Source organism: Cetorhinus maximus, chromosome 8 (assembly GCF_964194155.1).
Source record: "Cetorhinus maximus chromosome 8, sCetMax3.hap1.1, whole genome shotgun sequence".
Lineage (NCBI taxonomy): Eukaryota > Metazoa > Chordata > Chondrichthyes > Lamniformes > Cetorhinidae > Cetorhinus > Cetorhinus maximus.
In genome coordinates, this window is record NC_135886.1 from 61,782,658 (window position 1) to 61,807,330 (window position 24,673).

Genomic DNA, 24,673 nt, shown 5'->3' on the forward strand with positions numbered 1-24,673 from the left:
TTGAATGATAGAAACACAGGCCTGCTCTGTGACCAGTTGAATGATGGAAACACAGGCTTGCACTGTGACCAGTTGAGTGAAAAAAACATAGGCCTGCACTGTGACAAGTTGATTGATAGAATCATAGGTCTGCACTGTGACCAGTTGAATGATAGAAACATAGGCCTGGACCGTGTCTTGTTGAATGATACAAACACAGACCTGCACTGTGTCCAAGTGAATGATAGAAACGCTGGCCTTCACAGTGATCTGTTGAATAATAAAAACACAGGCCTGTTCTTGGACCAGCTGAATGATAGAAACACTGGCCTTCACTGTGGCCAGTTGATTGATAGCAACACCGGCCTACACAGTGACCAGCTGAATGATAGAAAAATCGGCCCGGATTTGTCTTGTTGAATGATACAAACACAGGCCTGCACTGTGTCCAGTTGAATGATAAAAATACTGGCCTGCACTGTGACCTGTTGAATGATAAAAACACAGGCCTGTTCTTTGACCAGTTGAATGATAGAATCACTGGCCTTCACTGTGGCCAGTTCATTGATAGAAACACCGTCCTGCACTTTGACCAGTTGAATGATAGAAACACAGGCCTTCATTGTGACCAGTGGAATGATGGAAACATTGGCCTTCACAGTGACCAGTTGAATGATAGAAACACAGGTCTTCACTGTGACCAGTGGAATGATGGAAACATTGGCCTGCACTGTGACCAGTGGAATGATGGAAACATTGGCCTGCACTGTGACCAGTTGAATGATGGAAACATTGGCCTGCACTGTGACCAGTTGAATGGAAAAAACTCCGGCCGACACCTTGCCTAGTTGAATGATAGATACACAGGCCTTCACTGTGACCAGTTGAATGATGGAAACACAGGCCTGAACTGTGAGCAGTTGAATGATGGATACACTGACCTGCACTGTGACCAGTTGAGTGAAAAAAACACAGGCCTGCACTGTGAACAGTTGAATGATGGAAACAAAGGCCAGCACTGTGAACATTTGATTGATAGAAATACAAGAATGCTTTGTGACCAGTTGAATGATAGAAACACGGGGCTGCATTGTGACCAGTTGAATGATGGAAACACAGGCCTGCACTGTGACCTGTTGAATGATGGAAACACAGGACTGCACTGTGACCAGTTGAGTGATAAAGACATAGGCCACCACTGTGACCAGTTGAATGATGGAAACACTGGCCTGCACTGTGCCCAGTTGAATTTGAGAAACACAGGCCTGCACTGTGACAAGTTGAATGATAGAAACACAGGCCTGCAATGTAACTAGTTGAATTCTAGAAACACAGGCCTGCACTGTGACCAGTTGAATGATGGAAACACAGGAATGCATTGTGACCAGTTGAATGATGGAAACACAGGAATGCATTGTGACCAGTTGAATGATGGAAACACAGGCCTGCACTGTATCCAGTTGAATGATGGAAATACAAGCCTGCACTGCCACCATTTGAATGAAGGAAACACAGGACTGCACTGTGACCAACTGAATGATTGAAACACAGGCCTGAACAGTGACCAGTTGAATGATGGAACCAAAGGCCTGCACTGTGAACATTTGATTGATAGAAAAACAAGAATGCTTTGTGACCAGTCGAATGATAGAAACACAGGCCTGCACTTTGACCACGTGAATGATAAAACCACAGCCCTGCACTGTGACCAGTTGAGTGATAAAAACATAGGCCTGCACTGTAAGCAGTTGAATAATTCAAACACAGGCCTGCACCGTGACCAGTTGAATGATAAAAAAACGGACGGCACTGTGACCAATTGAATGATAGAAACATAGCCCTGCAATGTGACTAGTTGAATGATAGAAACACTGGCCTGCATAGTGACCGGTTGAATGATTGAATCATAAGCCTGCACTGTCACCAGTTGAATGATGGTAAAACAGGCCTGCACTGTGACCAGGTGAATTATGGAAACAGAGGCCTGCACTGTGACCAGGTGAATTATGGAAACACAGGCCTGCACTGTGACCAGGTGAATTATGGAAACAGAGGCCTGCACTGTGACCAGGTGAATTATGGAAACACAGGCCTGCACTGTGACCAGGTGAATTATGGAAACACAGGCCTGCACTGTGACAATTTGGTTGACAAAATCATAGGTCTGCACTGTGACCAGTTGAATGATGGAAACATAGGCCTGGATTGTGTCTTGTTGATTGATACAAACACAGGCCTGCATTGTGTCCAGGTGAGTGATAGAAACACTGGCCTTCACAGTGACCAGTTGAATGATAGAAAAATCAGCCCGGATTTGTCTTGTTGGATGATACAAACACAGGCCTGCACTGTGACCTGTTGAATGATAAAAACACATGCTTGTTCTTTGACCAGTTGAATGATAGAAACACTGGCCTTCACAGTGACCAGTTGAATGATAGAAACATAGGCCTGGACTGTGCCTTGTTGAATAGTAAAAACACAGGCCTGTACTTTGACCAGTTGAATGATAGAAACACAGGCCTGCACTGTGACCAGTTGAATGATAGAAACAGTGTCCAGCACTTTGACCAGTTGAATGATGGAAACACAGGCCTACATTTTGACCAGTTGAAAGATTCAAAAGTTGCCCATCAATCCTGAGTGCTGGAGAAATGAGAAACTGAAATCGCCATGGACCTGAGCCGTTTATGAGACATGGGAATATTAGAGAAGGAACAAAGCATTTAACACCTAGAACCTGTCATCCAGTGAAGTCATGGCTGACCTGTGGCCTAATTCCATATACCTTCATACCTGTGGACAGCATAAATTTGTCATTCCCAGGTTTAAAATTGACAATGGATTTAGCATCAATTGCCATTTGTTGAAGCGAAGTCCATACTTCTACACAGCTCTGAAGAATGGTCAGACATACTCAAAACTTTAACTGTGTTTCTCTCTTCACAGATGCTGTCAGGTCTGCTGAGTGTTTGCAGCATTTTCTGTTTTTGTTCCACACGTTTACCAACCTTTTTGTGTAAATGTGTTGCTTAATTTCAGTCCTGAAAGGTCCTGCTCTAATTTTTAGGCTTAGACTCACCAACCAGTAAAAATAATTTCTCTCTTTCTCTCCTATCTGTTCCTCTGAAAATTTTGAAAGCTTTGATCAACTCATTGTGTGACCTTTTACATTCCAGGGTATACAGCCCTAGATTGTATAATCTCCCACCATCTGAACTTTCCCGAGCTATAATTTTCTTTGGTTTGGGCTTTCTGATATATTGATTGATTTATTGTCAGGGAACACTTGCCCTTGCATTCCCATCACATAATGAACTCGTATTCCCTACTCCCACACAAAACTGTCTCAGGAGCTCTTTCTCCTGGTCATTACTGTCATTTCTGTACTTCCCTCAAACAACCGTAACACAGATGTCTTGTCATAGAAAGTGACTAATGCTAACAGATTTTTAGCTTTAATTCATAATTCTGTACCTTCAGTTGATTATCTTTGACAATATGGAAATATTCATACACAAACTCCCTTCAGAATGTTAAACGTGTGGATAGATAGGGCAGAGTGTACATCAGCTGTGGAACGATGCTAAATAGATGGGTGCAGTCTATGACAGTGTCATAAGATTCAGATTAATAATGGGAGAAGAGCAAGGAGCAATCTTAATTCAAACTTCGAAATGGGTAGAGGGCTAACTTCAATGGGATGAGAGGGGATCTATCCAGGGTAAATTGGAATCAAAGTTTGACAGAAAAACTATCACTTCCTTAAGGAAGCAATGTTTCGAGCACAGGCTAAGTACATTCTAACAAGGGTGAAAAGTCAGGGGGCCAAAAACGATGCTTCTTGAATGACGAGGGAGATAATATGATGAAACAAAACAAGGGTGTATGATACATGTCAGGTGACTCCTTCAAGCAAGAACCAAACCAAATAGTGAAGAATGAAAAGGAAAATAAGACTGGCAAAGAGAGAATATGAGAATAGAAAGGCAGTCAACATAAAAGGGAAGCCAAACATCTTCTACCAGCTTGTAAATACCATAATACTAAACAGACAGTGAAGGAGTGGGTGGGGCCTAAAAGCAACAAAGATGATGATATATGCTGAGAGATGCAGTGCAAGACTAGAATACTACTTCAGTACTTTGTATTGGGATTCACTAAGGGACAGGGATCGGACAATATATCAGTAGAAGCAGAGATTATAGAGATAATGGATGAGGTGAAAATTAATAGGAAGTAGCTACTGGAAAGGCTGGCTATTGTTCAAATGGATAAGTTACATGGTCCAGACAACTTGCTGAAGGAAGTGGGAGTGGAGGCAGCAGAAGGATTTGTAATTATCTTCCAATCATCCTTAGATATGGGATTGGAGAGTGGCAAATGGGACACCATTGTTCAAGAAAAGCTGCAAGGACATTCCTAGTAATTACAGGCCGGTCAGTTTAACAACCGTAGTGGATAAGATTTTCTCCATCCATGCAGGGCAAGCTGACACACAACAAGCGGGAGAGGTCGCAGACTAGTGGCGGAATGCCTGAAACCAAGGTCCTCACCGACTTTGAAAATAGAACCATCCAGCTGGCCGGCGAGGATCTGGACCGGTCCTGGGCTGATGGTGAGGTCAGCGCTGCTCTTCCAAGTGAGGACCCAGCAATGCAACATCCATCAGATAACCATGCTGTGAGTGATGTGTCCTCTTTCACAGGCCACTGCCATGCACTAATTATCTCTCCTTGCTTTCACAGGCACATCTGCCAAACAGCTGACAGAGTCCATGACCCAGGGCCTCCAGTCAAGCCCCAAAGAAACCTCTGAAGGGTAATTTAAGGCACCCTCCTCGAACTTCCATCACAGCGCTCACCCACACCCTCCACCAGCGCAGAGACACACACCTTGGTGGGACCGAGCTCTAGAATAGGCACGGGATCACATTCTGATCAGCACAGTGCACAGCCTGATCCATGGCAGGTGGCGGCAGGGGCTTCCCAGGTCCCCAGCTCTCGAAGGACTGCTGGAGGCCAGAACGTTGCTGAGTTCGAGTCAGATGACAAGCCTCTGGGCTCGGTCATGCCACAGTTGCTGGAGCTGTAAAGGCAAGCTCGGGGACATCAGGAAGGGATGTCCATTGCACTCCTCAGATTGCAAGGCACGATGGAGGAGTCCGTCTGTCTTCAGGCTGAGGTGATAGCGCCAGCATTGCAACGCACCAAGGTCAACATTGGTAGGATGGCGGTCGCCATGCAGACCTTTGTCCGGGACGTCACTCCTGCACTGCTGCATGGGCTTAACTCCATCACTGATGCCATAGTTTGCCTCCAAAAGTATGTACACAAGAGGGGTGCCGGGCAGCTCGATCTCACTCCAGCTACACCTCCTCCTGAAGGAGTCAGCTAGCGGTCCTCGGGCACCCATAGGGAGGAGGATCAGCAGGTGCACACCCTAGGGTCATCCACCCAGGTGACTCCAGGAGTGACCGGCCCATCCAAATTCCCTCTTCCTGTGACCTCCACAGCTCCAGCTTCACAGGCCAAGGAGGGTGTCACTGCCACACAGCAGGACCCCGAAAGCTGGCTGGGGCCCTCCAAGTCTCGGTCCTCCAGAGGATGCCCGCCATAGTCATCACAGACAGGGTGTCACAGTCAGCAGGCTGTCTCCACCTCTGCTGTGGATGTCCAGGGAGCACCAAGATGTAACAGCAAGGTGAGGAAAGTTAAGGAGAATTTGTTGTAGAGCCTGGGCACAGATGTTGATCACTTGTACATGCTGTTCACTATTGTCAATAAACTCCTAAGAATGTCTCCCTGCCTGTGGCTCCTTGTTCTGATGAGCAGTGTTCTTGTCACTCAGATGTGAAAGCTCCCTGCACAAGATAAAGACAGGTGTCTCAGTCCAGGGCCTTTTCCCTGTGCAGACTTCAGGCCAAAGTGGTGGTCCAGTCTCACACTCCCTGGAAACATTACTGATACCTGCAGCTCGGCAGTGCTGGTCATTGCTGCCAGAATGTAGTGGGCAGGTACCACAGAGTTCTCTCATACTCTCTCTGTGCTCTCAGCATCTTTAAGGTGAGGCTGGCCCCCATCACACCAGCATCTGCGACCAGTGATGCTGTGCACCAGCTCCTGAAGGGCTCAGTGCTGAAGACGGACACAGCATCAGATGCGTCTAAAGTTTCATGGCTGCGTCTCTGAGATGGCCCTGATCATGGAGCGCAAGCAAGCTGCCCTCGGCCAGACAGGAGTGAGATATTCTCAGAGGCTGTGTGAAGATTCATGGAGTGTCCTCACTGCCTGTTGTCATCATTCTCCTGCAATCGAGCAACTATTAGGGCCTCCACTGCATCTCCCTTAGTGGAGTATTCTCACAGAGGGCATTGGCGCTATGATAAGCCAGACTGGAGTCAAACGTTCACAACTGTGAGGATCTATGAGGACGCTTCACTGCATGTCATCATCATCCTTCACAAATCTGGCAGCTATGAGGGCCACTTGAGTGCACCTGCCTCGTCTGGCCAGTGCGAGGGCCTCATCCCCATCATCGTCACCACCGAGGACACCCTCACCTTCATCCCCGTCAGCGTCCTCCTCATCAGAGGAGACCTCCAGCTCCTCCATCTCCTCCCCAGCCAGCTCCTCTCCCCATTACAGCGCCAGGTTGTAAAAGGCGCAGCAGACGACCACGATGCGTGACACCCTCTGCGGACTGTATTGCAGGGCTCCACCAGGCTGGTCAAGGCACCGGAACCTCATCTTCATTCTCCCGATCGTCTGCTCCATCAAGCTGGGAGCTGCTGCATGAGCCTCATTATAGCGTCACTCTGCTGCAGTCTGAGGCCACCGCAACCGGTGTCATCAGCCCCGGCCTTTGTGGGTAGCCCTTGTCCCCGAGGAGCCAACCCTGCAGCTTCTGTGGACCCTGGAAGACTGCAGGGATCTGCAAGTGACTCAGGATGTAAGCATCGTGCACAATCCCTGGAAACCATGCAGACACCTGTAGGATGCGTTTCTGGTGGTCGCAAACCTGCTGCACGTTCAGTGAGTGGAAGCCCTTGCCGTTGATGTAGTCTACGGAGTGGAGCGATGGAGACCCGAGTGCCATATGAGTGCAGTCAATCGCACCCTGCACCTGGGGGAATCCCGAGGTGCAGGAGAATCCAAGGGTCCTTCATCCTGGCTGTCCCAGTCCCGGGTGAAATGCACAAAGTTGTGTGCCATGGAGAAGATGGCATCCGTGACCTCATGGATGCATTTGTGGGTGGCGGATTGTGAAATCCCACAGAGGTCACCTGTGGAGCCCTGAAAGGAGCCACTGGCTAGAAATTGAGCACTGCGTTCACTTTCACAGCCACTGGCAGTTGATGCCCTCCATGTCCCCTTGGCACCAAGTCCTGCAGTAAATGGCAGATGTGAGCAACCAGGTCCCTAGCCATGCACAGTCATCGGCGACACTGGTTCTCAGTCATCTACAGGAATGACAGGCGGCGCCTATAGACCCTGTGTGTTGCTTGGCGCCGACCAGCCACTGCTCACTGTCGCTCCTGGGCAGCATGTGCAGAAGCCCCAGCAGCTCCTTCTTCATGAGGCTGCTGCTCCTGCCTTTGCATGGCCAGGAGCCTCAGTCGCTCTCTCCTTCATCTTCGACGCTCTCTGTAGGCCATCAGGCATACAGCTAGGTCACCAGGATCCATGATCCTGACATGGTCCTCCTGCAACATGAAAGAGAGAGAGAGACGTGGTTATCATGGCTGTACTTAGCACCTTTCCTGGCCCTGTGTGACTTCCCCTTAATGCTTCCCGGAGAGTCAACTCACTTTGGGAACAATAGGTGCCATTGATATTTAGAATGGGTGAGTAGCTCTTGATGTTGTCAACCACGGGACTGTTGTCAATGAGTGCATCCTCGGATGGCCAGAGATGAGTGCGCTGCATGACTGCCCTGTCAGCCTGCGACATGGGGGACACTGGTCCAAACCAGGTTGCTGGGATTGCAAGGGGCTGTGACTGCTACATGGCCAGGCTTGGCGAGGAGATTGTACAACGTGTGCAGTCCAACTGCTCCGTGGTCCAGTGAAGTGGTCACAAACTCACAGTCTGTGCTGGGGTGGTGGGGGTAAAATCTGGAGGGATTGGTGGCACATTGGTGCCTCCGTATTGCTTGTGTGGGTGGGCAGACCAGGAGCCCAACCCCAATCATATCACAATATAATAAAGGCAAAATACTGCGGATGCTGGAAATCTGAAACAAAAACAAAAAATGCTGGAAAAACTTAGCAAGTCTGACAGCATCTTTGGAGAGAGAAACAGAGTTAACGTTTCGAGCCCATATGACTCTCTTTCAGATCTAAAGGGAGATAGAGATGAAGTGAAATATATATTGATTAAGGAGGGTGTAACCAGTGAAGCTGGATTGAAGGCCAGTGATTGGTGGAGGCAAAGGAGAGATGGCAAAAGATGTCATAAACAAAAGGTCAAAGAGTTGTTAATGGTGGTGATACTGGCTAAAGGAGGTGCTGATGGTGACATTAAGAAAGCAAAATGTGATAATGGCCGGACCAGGGTAAGCACTCTGGATGGCCCTAGTGGGGGTGGGATGGGGAGAGGGGGCGGTGATGGGAAGAAAGATCAAAAATAGGCTAAAAGCTGGGGATAAAACAATGAATAAAAATGGAAATAATTTTTTTTTAAAATAATGAAAATAAGTGGGAAAAAAATTGATTTCCAATAGGGCCAACTGTCACTTTCCAGAGTGCTTCCCCTGGTCCGGCCATTATCACACTGAGGGGAGATTTAATAGAGGTGTACAAGATGATGACCAGTTTAGGTAAGATAGGGGGGGGATAGCTGAAGGTACCAGGATCACGGGAGACAGATTTAAGCTTTAGGGCAAGTGATGCAAGGGGAATGTGTCATAATACGTCTTTAAAGGATTGCAGCATTACATCACTAGAAAAGAAATGTGTCCTGTGATCCAGTTTTAGTTTCTTTTTACTTTCAACAGAGCACACACACACACACAGCCCTGCAGCTCTGATGTTGTCGAGCTTTCTGTCCATGTATATCTGTTCACTTGTGCCAAGAGTTAATAAACAAACCCACATGTTTGCACAATCCCTTATGAGTGATTGGTGCCTTTATATATCATTATAACACATGCAACAGAACATAAGGAAGAATTGTTTTTACGCAGCGAGTGGTAATGACCTGGGACTTGCTGCCCACGAGGGTGGTGCATGTGAGGAGGAGCAATGATTTCAAAGGGAAATTGAATGGGAGCTGCAGGGAAATAAATTTACAAGGTGCAGGGATAGAGTGAAAGTGGGTCCAGCTGGACTGATCTACAAAGAGCCAGCAAGGACTTGATGGGCCAAATAACCTCCTTCTGTACCGTGAGGACTATATGACTCTCTGACACTGGTTTCCTTATTATAACTCTCAATATTGAATTCTTGTCCTCCTGTTAGTCCTGTAACTCATAAATTGGGAATTCAGGAATAAATGGAAATGGTTGTTATGGTAATAATATAAGGTTGGTTGGTTGCTAGGAACAACACAGCTGTAAGATGTGAGTCTCAATCCAACTCTCTCATCCTCCCCCTACACAGTCCCCACCCCCACAACCATTTGAAGGAATCCCCACTGTTATGTTACTGCCTCAAAGCTTGCAGCAGTTCTTGATTCTCCTTTATATAACATGCTGAGCGACTGGGACTGAGCATTGACATGTGCTGTGTACAGTCTCTGTGGGACTAGATTTTAAAGTGAGGTGCATACAATTGCACAGGGACTGGACAATAACATGTGCTGAGGTACAGTCCCTTTTAGATTTCTCTTTTAAAAGGGTGTAGGGAGATTAATATCTCGGAAAGGAGAAACAGCCAGACAGCTAACATGTTCCGAATCTTGTATAGGTTGACAGTGTGACTTAGTTTACTCCCTAACAATAAAAACTGAATTTCCCCATCAAACACACACAGGGCAGGTACAGCCTGGGTTAGATATAGAATAAAGCTCCCTCTACACTGTCCCTATCGAACACTCCCAGGGCAGGTACAGCACGGGGCTAGATACAGAGTAAAGCTCCCTCAACACTGTCCCCATCAAACAGTCAAAGGGTAGGGACAGCAAGGAGTTAGGTACAGAGTAAAGCTCCCTCCACACTGTCCCAGTTAAAGACTCCCAAGACAAGTACAGCATGGGTTAGGTACAGAGTAAAGCTCCCTCTACACTGTCCCCATCGAACACTCCCAGGGCAGGTACAGCATGGGGTTATTTAGAGTAAAGCTCCCTCAACACAGTCACCACAAACACTCTCGGGGCAGGTACAGCACGGTGTTTGATACCGAGTGAATCTCCCTCTACACTGTCCCCATTGAACACTCCCAGGGCAGGTACAGCATGGGGTTATTTAGAGTAAAGCTCTCTCAACACAGTCACCACAAACATTCCCAGGGCAGTTACAGCACGGGGTTAGATACAGACTAAAGCTCCCTCTACGCTGTCCCCATCAAACACTCCCAGGGCAGGTACAGCATGGGGTTATTTAGAGTAAAGTTCCCTCAACACAGTCACCACAAACGCTCTCAGGGCAGGTACAGCACAGTGTTTGATACCAAGTAAATCTCTCTCTACATGATTCAGAAGAGATTGTTATCCAAAGCAAATTTGGATTTTAAGAAGGCGCTGGAGATAGCACTGGCCACGGAAAGCGCAGTACGGGATTCAAAAGCAATACAGGGAGCGTAAAATGGTGCTGTCCTCCACACTGGGCGGGATGTCACAGCCAACAGCGGTGCTGAGAAGCGGGAAACAGGCCCGGCTAGCCGGAAAATGAGAAAAAATGATTTAGCGGCAAAAACAAGAAATAATTTCAATAGAGGTGGAAACAAGCAGTCTTATAGCCATCAGCAGTATAAAATAATCAAATGTTTTTATTGTAATAGAAATGGACACATAATGAGACAGTGCAAGGAAAGAGTTAAGCAGGCTTTTAAACAAAAGAAAAATCCCAGTGAGATCTACAATGTAGAACAGCCTGAAGCAACAAATTCAGATAGTTATTCATTGTTTAATTTCAGGTTGGAAAGGCAGAAACAGTATTTGTAACAGTGAAAGTAAATGGCAGACCTGTTAGAATGGAAGTGGACACAGGAGTTTCCACTACAGTAATTGGGGAACATACCTTCAGATATCTGAATAATGTTGAACATCAATTAAATTGAGAAAAAATTGATGCCAAACTTAAAACCTAAACAGGTGAAGACATTCAAGTCAAAGGCATAAATAGAGTAACTGTCCATTATGGAAGCCAATCAGCAAAGCTGCCAGTGTTGGTATTGAGAGGCAGAGGACCAAGCCTTCTCGGCTGAAATTGGCTAAGGGCCAATATTGAAGTTGAAAAGAAGGCCGAGCGTAGAAAGTAGAAAGTAGAAAGCAGACAAAGAAACACAAATAAGACTTTAATCCTGGCAGCATACGTGTATATTTTTGTACGTAGGCCTGGAAATCAAATAGCAAACGCTGATGCTCTTAGTCGTTTACATTTGCAAGAAAATGACAAGGACATCTCAGTTCCACAGGAACTTGTTTTATTGTTAGGTTTCTTAGATTCCTCGCCTGTATGTGCTCGACAGATCAGAGACTGGACAAGTTGGGACCCAGTCCTAACTCAACTACGAGAACAAGTGCTACATGGTTGGTCGCAGGAGCCTATATCTGACGAAACAAAACAGTACTTCAATAGAAGATATGAAATAATCAGCCAGAATGGCATCTTATTGTGGGCAGCGCGAGTGATGGTTCCTCCAAAGGGAAGAGAACCATTGCTAATTGAACTACACACTGCACATCCAGGAATATCCAGAATGAAGACCATAGCATGCAGCTATCTATGGTGGCCTGGGATGGATGGGGAAATAGAGAGTTTAGTAAAGCACTGTGTGCAATGTCAGCAACTGCAAAAGTTGCCAGTGACAGCTTCGTTACACCCTTGGGCGTGGCCAGGAAGGCCATAGGTATGATTACACATTGACTATGTGGACCTTTCATGGGAACAACGTTTCTGCTAATTGTTGATGTCCATTCAAAATGGATGAGTGTATATGAGGTGAAATCACCAACATCTTTCGCTACAACTGAGAAGCTATGTCAAAGTTTTGCCATTCACGGACTACCAGACGTAGTCCTTTCCAATAACAGTATGGCATTTACGAATGCTGAGTTTCAACGGTTTATCAGCCTCAACGGTATCACTTATGTGAAAACTGCACCGTACCACCCTTCCTCAAATGGACTAGCCGAAAGTGTGGTTCAAACATTCAGGTCAGGCATGAAAAAATTAACTGGAGATTCCTTAGCGACCAAGCTAGCATGCTATCTTTTTCATTATAGGACGGCCCCTCACACAACAACAGGTGTCGCACCTGCGGAGTTATTGATGAAACACCATCTCAGGATGAGATTGAGCTTAATAATGCCAAGTTTAGAGGGGAAAGTGGAAAGGAGTCAGGGAAGCCAGAAAACTAGACATGACTGGCATAGTAGTGAGGGGAAATGTACTGTGGGAGAGACGGTATATGTGAAGAACTTTGGAGAAGGACCAAAGTGGATACTGGGTGAAATAAGTGCAGTGACTGGACCTCCATCTTACCACGTGGAGGTGGAAGGCCGAATCATACGGGGACATGTGGATCATCTAAGGAAAAGAGAAACAAATCACCAAGAAATGATTCCACCAGTGTTCACAGCCGGGTCAACGTTTCCTGTTGAGAACTCAACCCAGTACAAAATGTCTGATGTGTCTGATGTACCTGCAAGAGTGGTGCATACAGAACTGCAGGTGCCCACTGAAACACCTGATGTTCAGGCAACTCCAGAACAGGAGTTTCCTGACAAAGAATCTGAAGTTGTGGAGCTGAGATATTCCACATGCATAAAGAAACCTCCAGGAAGACTGAATTTGTAAATTACTTACCAGTATAAATAATTTGCTGTCTTGAGAAAATTGTACTTATAAATATAAAATGTATTCCCGAGTAAAGGGGGAGGGATGTGCTAATTATGGTTTTATCTAATGTATAATATACATTTAAGAAGAATGTTATAAAGGAAGATCGCATGATCTTAGTAACCAATAGAAGAGTAGCGCGCCTACCTCGCTAGTTAATAGTCAGCAGTTTGGAGACATGTAGTTGCTGCTGAGTGCCTTAATAAATAAACATAATGTTTTCCACCTAAGAGGTGTCTGCTGATCAACTCTACCTATAGTACCAACTCGGCCACCACTTACAATAAGCGCGCGACAAGGATCCACAAGATCCAACAAATGCTTTCTTGAATGCCTCAGTTGAACCTGCCACCACCACACTTCCAGGCAGTGCATTCCAGACCCGAACCACTCACTGTGTGAAAGAAATTTTTTCACATCACATTTGCTTCTTTTGCAAATCACTTTAAATCTGTGCCCTTTCGTTCTTGATCCTTATACAAGCAGGGACAGCTTCTCCCTATTTACTCTGTCCAGCCCCCTCATGATTTTGAACATCTCTATCAAATCTCCTCTTAGCCTTCTCCTCTCCAAGGAGAACAGCCCCAACCTCTCCAATCTATCCTCATAGCTGAAGTTTCTCATCCCTGGAACCATTCTTGTAAACCCCTTCTGCACTCTCTCCAATGTGTTCACATCCTTCCTATAATAGGGCACCCAGAACTGTATACAATACTCCAGCTGAGGTCGAATGAGTGTCTTATATAAATTCAGCATAACCTCCCTGCTCTTGTTCTCTATGCATCTATTAATAAAGCCCAGGATACTATATGCTTTATTAACTGCTCTCTCCACCTGTCCTGCCACCTTCAATGATCTATGCACATTTACACCCAGGTCTTTCTGCTACTGCACTCCCTTCAATTTCACCCCTTATTTTATATCATCTGCCCATGTTCTTCCTACCAAAATGCATCACCTCACAGTTCTCCACATTGATCTTCATCTGCCACCTATCTGCCCACTCCACCAGCTTGTCTATGTCCTCTTGAAGTTCTACACCATCCTCCTCGCAGTTCACAAAACTCCCAAGCTTCATATCATCTGCAAAACTTTGAAATTATCCCCTGCACACCAAGATTTAGCTCATTCATTTATATCAGGAAAAGCAAGGGTCCCAATCCTGATCCCGGGGGAACTCCACTACAAAGCTTCCTCCAGCCTGAGGAATAACCATTGGCCATTACTCTCTGTTTCCTATTTTTCAGCCAATTTTATATCTTCATTGCAATGTCCTTTTCATTAGTAAAGCTCTCTCTACTCTGTCCCCATCGGAAACTCACATTGCAGGTACTGTACGGAGTTTAGAGACAAAGTAAAGCTCCCGCTACACTGTCCCCATCAAACACTCCCAGGACAGGTACAGCACAGGGATAGATACAGAGTAAATCTCCCGCTACACTGCCCCCATCAAACAGTTCCTGGACAGGTACAGCATGTGGTTAGATACAAAGTAAATGTCCCTCTGCACTTTCCCAACAAGCAAACCCAGGGCATGTACAGCCCGGGGTTAGATACAGAGTAAAGCTCTCCCGACAGTGACCCTATCAAACACTCCCAGTGAGGGTACAGCATGGGGTTACAACAGGGTAAATCTCTCTTACCACTGCCTCCATCAAACTCTCCCAGAGCAGGTACAACACTGTGTTAGATACATAGTGAATCTCCCTCTACACCTTCCCCTTCAAACACTCACAGGGCAGGTACAGCATGGGTTTAGAAACAGAGTAAAGCTCCTCCTGCACAGTCCCCAAAAAGCACTGCCATTGCAGGTACAACATGGTGTTAGATACAGAGTAAACCTGCCTTTACATTGTCCCCATCAAACACCCTCAGGGCAGGTACAGCATGGAGTTAGATACAGAGTAAAGCTCCCTTTAGACTGTCCCCATCAAACACTCCTAGAGCAGGTACAGCACAGGGTTAGATACAGAGTAAAGGTCCCTCTACACTGTCCCCATCAAACACTCCAAGGACAGACACAGCACGGGGTTAGATACAGAATAAATCTCTGCCTGCACTGTCCTCATCAAACGCACCCACGGTAGGGACAGCACAGGCTTAGATAGAGATTAAAGATCCCTATAAACTGTCCCCATCAAACACTCCTAGGACAGATATAGAAGAGAGTAAGATACAAAGTAATGTTTGCTCTACACTGTCCACACCAAACACTCCCAAGGCAGGTACAGCAAGGGTTTCAATACAATGTAAAGCCACCTCTACACTTTCTCTATCAAAGACTCCCAGTGCAGGTATAGCACGGAGTTCGATACAGAGTAAGTCTCCCTCTACAATGTCTCCACCAAACACTCCCAGGGCAGGTACAGCACGGGGTTCGATGCAGAGTAAAGCTCCCTCTACACTGTTCTCATCAAAGAGCCTCAGGACCGTTAGAGCATGGGTTTAGATACATAGTAAAGCTCCCTCTACAGTGTCCCCATTGCACACTCCCGTTTCAGTGTCAGAAGGGATTAAATACAGAGTAAAGCTTCCTCTACACTGTACCCATCAAACACTCACTGGACAGGTACATTATGGGATTAGATACAGAGTAAATCTCCCTCTACACTGTCCCCATCAAACAATCCCAGTCCTTGTACTGCACAGGGTTAGATACAGAGTATAGCGATCTTTACATTGTCCCCATCAATTACTCCCAGGGCTGGTACAGCACAGCATTAGCAACAGAGTAAATCTCCTTCTACGCTGCCCTGATTAAATATTCCCAGGGCGGGTGCAACACAGGGTTACATACAGAGTACACCTCCCCCTATACTCACCCAGTGAACACTGCCAGGGCAAGTACAGCATGGGGTTAGATACAAGTAAAGCTCTTTCTACACTGTCCCCATTAAACATTCCCAGGGCAGGTGCAATAAGGGTTTAGATGGACAGTAAACCTCCTTCTGCACTGTCCACATCAACACTCAAGCCAGGGATGGCACAGGTTAGATATAGGTTAAAGCTCCCTCTGCACTGTCCCCATGAAACACTCGCAGTGTAGGTACAGAACAGGGTTAGATAAAGAGCAAATATTCCACTGCACTGCCCCCATCAATCACTCCCAGGACACGTATATATGGGGTTACAAACAGAGTAAATCTCCCAATACACTGTCCAAATCAAAACCTCCCAGGACAGGTACAGCATGGCGTTAAATAAAGATTTAGGCTCCGGATGCAGTGTCCCCATCAAACAGTCCCAGGGCAGTTACAACATGGGGTTAGAAACAGTGTAAATCTCCTTCTAGTAAAGTAAACACCCCCAGGGCAAGTACAACATGAGCTTACATACAGAGTATATCTCCGCCTACATTGTCCCATCAAGCACTTCCAGGGCAGGTATAGCACAGGTTTAGATACAGAGTAAAGCTCCCTCTACACAGTCCCCATCAAACACTCCCAGGGCAGGTACGACACGGAGTTACATACTGAGTAAATCTCTCTCTACACACTCCCATTGAAGACTGCCAGTACAGGTATAGCACAGGGTTAGATACAAGTAATGCCCTCTCTACACTGTCCCCATTTAACACTCCCAGGGCAGGGGCTGCACTGGGTTACATACAGAGTAAAGCTCTCTCTATACTGTCCATATCAAACAATCCCTGGTCAGGTACAGCACGGGGTTAAATGCATAATAAACCTCCTTCTACACTGTGCCCATCAAACACTCCCAGGGCAGCTACAGCACAGTGTTAGATACAGAGTAAAACTCCCTCTACACTGTCCCCATCAAACATTCCCAGGACAAGTACAACATGGGGTTAGATACAGAGTAAAGCTCCCTCTGCACTATCCCCAACAAGCACTCTCAGGGCAGGTACAGCATAGTGTTAGATACAGAGTAAAGCTCCCTCTACACTGTCCCCATCAACACAGGGCAGGGATGGCACAGGTTACATGCAGGTTAAAGCTCCCTCTGCACTGTCCCCATAAAACACTCGCAGTGTAGGTACAGAGCAGGGTTAGATAAAGAGCAAAGATTCCACTACACTGCCCCCATCAAGCATTCCCAGGACAGGTACAACACGGGGTTAGATACAGAGTAAAGCTCCTCTACACTGTCCACAGCAAACACACCCAGGACAGGTACAGCATGGGGTTAGATACAGAGTAATGCTCCCTCAGCTCTGCCCCCATCAAACACCCCTAGGCTAGGTGTAACATGGGATAAGATACTGAGTACAGCTCATGCTACACTGTCCCCATCAAACACTCCCAGGCCAGGAACAGCATCAAATTGTATACAAAGTAAATCTCCCCCTACACTGTCCCGATCAAACACTCCAAGGGCAGCTACAGCATGGGGTTAGTGTTGTAAGGTGGCCGAGTTGTGCGATTAGTGATAGAGTTGATCTGCAGGCGCTTCTTGGTTGGAAACTTTAAGTTTAATTACAATATACTCAGCAGCAACTACAAGCGTGTTTTCAACTCCAACTCTATCTCTACACTGTCTGTTGAGGTAGCCCCCACTACTCTCCTGTTGGATACTACAGATCATGTAGTCTTTTCCAACAACTATTATTCTTAAAGGTACATTACACACTAAATAAAACCATAATTACTACGTTCCTCCCTCTTTAAGTTGGCTAAATATATTATATTTATAAGTACATATTTTTCAAGACAAGACAACATAATTTTTAAGGTAAGGAATTTACGAGTTCAGTCTTTCAGGTGGTTTCCTGATACTGTGGAATGTCGCAGCTCCACAACTTCAGATTCTTTGGGCAGAATCTTGCCCTTGGAGAGCGGGCGGGCCCCACCGGCTTGGCGGCGGGCAACCAGCCGACCCCCGCCACTGAAACGGGGCCCGCTGCCATCTTAAGTGGGTGGGCCAATTAAAGCCCACCCAGCGGCATCCCCGACAGGAAGCGCTATGCGCATCCTGTGCGGGGGGGGGTGGGATTCCCCATCAGCCAAAGAGCGCACTGCTCCCTGAGGCAAAGTCCTGTCTCAGGGAGATTACTGACAGTGGTAAAAACTTTAAAAATAGAAACACTAAAAAATTATTAACATGTCCTCCTCATGTAACAATGTCATACGAGATGGGACATGTTAATAAAGAACAGATAAACTTTATTATTTTTGTACAAAACGGACATGAAACTTCATCCCGCCAGTGGATGAAGTTTCATGAATAATCTGGAGCCCGCTGGGGCTCCTGGCCTGCCCGCCAGCCTTAAGGTTGGCCGGGCAGGTCTTTAAGTGCTTTAACTAACTGGTCAATGGCCTCAATTGGCCATTGACAGGTCGGCGGTTGGCAGCAGATTTCGCTGTCCGCCCGCCTTCCTAAAAATTTAAATGGCCCGGGATGATGTTGGGGATTCCTCCCGACGTCATCCCGTGTCATTTTCCCCTCGGCGACCGGGCCCCGCCCCCAAATCGCCAAGGGGAAAATCCTGGCCTTTGTCAGGAACCTCCTTTTGCAGAGTTGCCTGAACATCAGGTGCTTCGATGGGCACTTGCAGTTCTGTGTCCTCAACTCTGACAGGAACATCAAACATATCAGTGCTGGGTTGAGTATACTCAACAGGAGATGCAGACCTGGTCGTGGTCACTGGTGGAATCAAATCTTGATGATTTGTCTCTCTCTTCCTTAAATGGTCCACATGCTTACGGATGATCAGGCCTTCCACCTCCTCATGGGAAGATCATGGTCCAGTCAGTGCACTTATTTCACCCGGTAACCACTTTGTCCTTCTCCAAAGTTTTTCACTTATACCGTCTCTCCCATGGTAAATTTCCTCTCGTGACTATGCCAATCATTCTAGTTTTCTGGCTTCCCTGACTCCTTTCCACCTTCCCCTCTAAATTCAGCATTATTAATCTCAATCTTGTCCAGAGACGGTGTTTCAACAATAACTCCGTGGGACACCTGTTGTCGTGTGAGGGGTGGTCCTATAATGAAAAAGAAAGCGTGCTAGCTTGGCTGTTAAGGAATCTCCAGTTAACTTTTTCATGCCTGTCTTTAACTTTTGAACCGCCCTTTCAGCCAGTCCATTTGAGGAAGGGTGGTACGGTGCAGTTTTCATATGAGTGAAAAGTTGAGGCTGATAAACCGTTGAATCTCAGCACTCGTAAATGCCGTGCTGTTATCGGAAATGACCACTTCTGGTAGTTCGTGAATGGCAAAGCTTTGACATAGTTTCTCAATCGTAGCGGCCGACATTGGTGACTTCACCTCATATATGTCCAACCATTTTGAATGGGCATCGACAATGAACAGAAGCATTGTTCCCAGGAAAGGTCCAATGTAGTCAATGTGTAACCGCACCCAGGGTCTACCTGCCCACTCCCATGAGCATATTGGAGCCGTCACTGGCAACTGTTGCAGTTGCTGACATTGCACACAGTGCTTTACTAAACTCTCTAGTTCGCCATCCATCCCAGGCCACCATAAATAGCTGCTTGCTATGGTCTTCATTCGGGAAATTCCTGAATGAGCATTGTGTAGTTCAATTAAAAGTGACTCCCTTCCCTTTGGAGGAACTGTCACTCATGCTCCTCACAATAAGATGCCATCCTGGCTAGTTATTTCATGTCTTCTGTTGAAGTGCAGTTTCATTTCAACAGATACGGGCCCCTGTGACCAACCATGTAGCACTTGTTCTCGTACCTGAGGTAGGACTGGGTCCCGACTTGTCCAGTCTCTGATCTGTCGAGCACATACCAGCGAGGAATCTAAAAAATTTAACAGTAAGACAAGTTCCTGAGGAACTGGGATGTGCTCATCATTTTCTTGTAAAGGCAAAGAACTAAGGGCATCGGCATTTGTGATTTGATTGCCAGACCTATGTACGAATTTGTATGCTGCCAGAATTAAGCCCTATTAGAATTTCTGTATCTTATTTCTAAGTGCATTCTTCTTTCTAGCACAGGCTTTAATCTCGGCCTTCTTTTTGACTTCAATATTGGCCAGGCTAATCTCAGATGCGAGGTCAATTTGTCTGAGCTCAGTGGCTGAGTCTCCCAAAATTTCACTATTTGTCTGCTTCTTGGGAAATTCTGAGACTTGTGCTTCCAAAGCCTCGCTGGCTTCATTTAGCTGATTCTTCAGCTCTTCCCTCTCTTTTTTGTATTTGTTTGCAGCCTCCTGGAAAACTGAACATTGTTGTGTCTTCTCTGCCAACTCATTCTTCAGTTTGTTCAGAGAGGTGCTGAATTCTTTCTGTTTCTCTTCATTCTTTTCCAGAGGTACAAACTTTGACCTGAGGGAATCTTGTGTTTGAAGGTCTTTCTGCAGGTTTTGTTTTTCCCTGCGAAGGTTGTTCACCTCGTCTCGAACTCTGTCATCAAGCACGGTCTCTTCGAGTTCCTTCTGCTGTTCTTCCAGGTTTTAGCTTAAGGTAGCCTGCATTTCTTCAGCTTGTTGAGTCCTTACACACTCATTTTTCAAAACAGGAATGCTTCCAGTTTCTTTTTGGAATCCCAGTGGCCAATGTTAATTTCCCTTAGCCAATTTCGTCCTAGAAGGCTTGGTCCCCTGCGCCTCAATACCAACGCTGGTAGCTTTGCTGATTGACTTCCATAATGGACAGTTACTCTCCTTATGCCTATTAATTGAATGTCTTCACCCATATATGTTTTAGCTTTGCAGCTGTTCATTCCAAACTTAATTGATGTTCATCATAATTCACATACCTGAAGGCATGTTCCCCAATTACTGTAGTGGAAGCTCCCGTGTCTACCTCCATTTTAGCAGGTTTGCCATTTACTTTCACCGTAACAAATATTGATTCTGACTTTCCAACTTTCAGATTAAATAACATGTAAACGTCAGAATTTTTTGTTTCAGGCTCTTCTACATTGTAGATTTCATTGGGCATCTTCTTTTGTTTACAAGCCTGCTTGAATCTTTCCTTGCATTGCCTCATTATATGTCCATTTCTGTGACAATAGTAGCATTCGAATTTTTTAAACTGCCGATCGCTAAAAGACTGCTTACCTCTGTTACCTACTTACCTACCTCTTACCTACTTCACCTCTGTTATAATTGTTCTTCGATTTTGCTGCTAAGTCATTTTTCTTTATTCTTCGGCTAGTGGGGGCTGTTTCCCGTTTCTCGACAGAGTCTCGCTCTTTTGCGCCACTTTCGGCTGAGGTTGCTCACACGATGTGGAGGACGGCGCCATTTTGCACACGCTGTATTGCTCATGAATCTCTTACAGCACTATTCATGGCCAGCGCTATCTCTAGCACCTTATTGAAATCCAAATTTACTTTGGACAACAATCTATTATGAATAGTGTCCTCTTTCACACCGTAAACAATCTCTGAGCATATCATTCAGAGTTGTACCAAACACACAATGTTCCATTAGCTGCTTTAAATTCGCCACATTGCATGCAATTGTCTCACCCATGGCTCTATTTTGCAAATTAAACCTGAACCTCTGCATCATGACTGAGGGCTTGGGTTGAAAATGACCCTTCACAAGGTTCACCAATTCATCAAACATTTTAGAATCTGGGGCACTGGGTGCCATCAAACTTCTGTAGCTTTTTCTTCCACAAGTGCTCAAGAGGACCGCTCACCTCTTCTTTTCCCCCATAATCTCGATCGCTTGAAAAAAGAACATGATGCGTTTTAAGTGTAGACACCAATCGTCTGTGGCTGGTTCAAAAGGATCAATTCTCCCAAATTGTGGCATTTTGAGAGAGGATAATCTTCTTCAATTCTAACGGAGCTTGCTACTTACAATCACTGGGTGAGGTACAGTGCCGATTTCTTTTTAACTTGATTTCTTCTGTGCAATACTGTTTTGTACTAATCGCCAGTTTGTTGTAGAGTGGCTGAGTCATACTATTTGTGATGGAGTTGATCTGCAGACACTTCTTGGGTGGAAACTTTAAGCTCATTACAATATACTTAGCGGCACTATACGTGTGCTTTCAACTCCAACTCTATCTCTACACTGACTGCTGGGGTAGCCTGTGCTACTCTCCTATTGTTTACTACAAATCATGTGATCTTTTCTAACAAGTGTTAATCTTAAAGGTGCATTACAAACTAAATAAAACCATAATTAATACAGTTAGATACAGTGTAAATCTCCCTCTACACTGTCCCCATTAAATTCTCCAAGCACAGGTACAGAAAGGGGTTAGTTACACAGTAAAGGTCCCTCTGCACTATTCCATTCAAACACACCCAGGGCAGGTACAGCATGTGTTAGAAACTAAATAAAGCTCTCTCTATACTGTCCCCATCAAATACTTCCAGGGCAGGTACATCACAGGGTTAGATACAGAGTAAAGCTCCCTCTACACCATCCCCATTAAATACTACTAGGACAGATACAGCATGGGTTAGATACAGGGTAAAGCTCCCTCTACACTGCCCCCATCAAACACTCCCAGGGCAGATACAGCATGGGCTGGATACAGAGTAAAGCTACCTCTATAATGTCCCCATCAAACACTCCCAGGGCAGATACAGCATGGGGTTAGATACAGAGTAAAGCTCCCTCTGCACTTTCCCCAACAAACACTCCCAGGACAGGTACAGCTTGGGGTTCGATACAGAGTAAAGCTCCCTCTGCACTTTCCCCAACAAACACTCCCAGGACAGGTACAGCATGGGGTTAGATACAGAGTAAAGCTCCCTCTGCACTTTCCCCAACAAACACTCCCAGGACAGGTACAGCATGGGGTTAGATATAGCTTCCGTTTCCCTCTGCATTCTCGCCAGCAACACTTCCATGGCAGGTACAACACGCACTTACAGAGTAAAGCTCCCTCTATTCTGTTCCCATCAAACACTCCCAGGACAGGTATGGCACGGGGATAGATATAGAGTAAAGCTCCCTCTATTTTCCTCAATATCTGGTAAAGAGCTACTTAGCATCACGGATAAGCCTCGACAAAAAGCTATGAATGATTCTCTCAGTATGACATCTTTCATTTCCTCATTGTTACACCCTCGCCTTCACTGAGCAGACTGATCAATTTTCATGCCATTGTGTTGCATATGTCCATTACAGAGATTTCTAAACTGAGAACTTCCAAGGTAGGATTGTGTGGTGTGGTCTGAGGGCTGTACAAGTATCTAGTCTGTATGGAGAAACCTCAGCCAAAGCCCACTGCACAATAATGACTGAGCTAAGCTTCTCTGAATTAGTGGATGATTCTATATTTACAATGGAGAAAACCTTGCTTTGGGAGGAAAGAGGTGATATTACTGGATGTGTAATCCAGAGGCTTGAACGAATTATGCAGCATTACATGAGGTCTGCACAGGAGTGCTGTGTTTGGCTGCAGCAGAGAGTTTCAGTTGGAGATTGGTAACTGAGGGAGCTTAAGGGTTAAATTAAGGGTGAAATTTTATCTAAAATCTAGTTTTTCTTTAATTTAGCAATTAACTGAAAGTTGCTATTAGGGTTGGAAGGTGAGTTTTAGACCAGCTTTAAAACAGGGATCATACAGACTCTGCTTGCAAATGTAATAGTTAATTAAATAACTGGCTTAATCAGGTTTTCAGGGGCGAGGTTCAGAGAGTAGAAAAGTAGGCTATCTTATAGTGCTGAGTTTGTCTGCACTGGACTGCTGAGTTTGGCTGCAGTGGAGAGTTTGAGTTGGAAAAAAGCAAAAAACTGCAGATGCTGGAAATCCAAAACAAAAATAAAAATACTGTTCAATAAAAATAAAAATTCAGTTGGAGTTTGGTGACCAAGGGAGTTTAAGGGTTAAACTAAAGGTTAAATTCTATCTAAAGACTAGTCATTCTTTAATTTAGTAAGTAACTTAAAGTTGCCGTTAGGGTTAGAAGAAGGTGAGTTTTAGACTGGAGCGGAGAAGCCAGTGAGAGCGGTATAAAAGGGCGTGAGAAACAGAGGCCGAGAAAGGAGAGGAGAGGCCAATGAGAGCGGTATAAAAGGGCGTGAGAAAGAGAGGCTGAGAGCGGAGAGGAGAGACCAGTGAGACCGGTATAAAAGGGCACGAGAAACAGAGGCTGAGACTGGAGAGGAGAGGCCAGCGAGAGCGGTATAAAAGGGTGTGAGAAAGAGAGGCTGAGAACAGTGAAGAGAGGCCAGTGTGAGCGGTATAAAAGGGCGCGAGAAACAGATACTGAGACCAGATAGGAGAAGCCAGCGAGAGCGTTATAAAAGGGCGCGAGAAACAGAGACTGAGACCGGAGAGGAGAGGCCAGTGAGAGCGGTATAAAAGGGCGTGGGAAACAGAGGCTAAGAACAGAGAGGAGAGGCCAGCGAGAGCGGTATAAAAGGGCGCGAGAAACAGGGACTAAGGGCGGAGAGGAGAGGCCAGCAAGAGCGGAATAAAAGGGCGCGAGAAACAGAGGCTGAGACCGGAGAGGAGAGGCCAGTGAGAGCGGTAAAAGAGCGCGAGAGAAACAGATACTGAGACTGTAGAGGAGAGGCCAGCGAGAGCGGTATAAAAAGGCGCGAGAAACAGAGGCTGAGACCGGAGAGGAGAGACCAGCGAGAGCGGAATAAAAAGGCAAAAGAAACAGAGGCTGAGAATGGAGAGGAGAGGCCTGTGAGAGCGGAATAAAAGGGCGCGAGAAACAGAGGCTGAGACCCGGGAGGAGAAGCCAATTTGAGCGGTATAAAAGGGCAGGTTTGACAGAGGCTAAGAATGGAGTGGAGAGGCCAGCGAGAGCGGTATAAAAGGATGCGTGAGACCGAG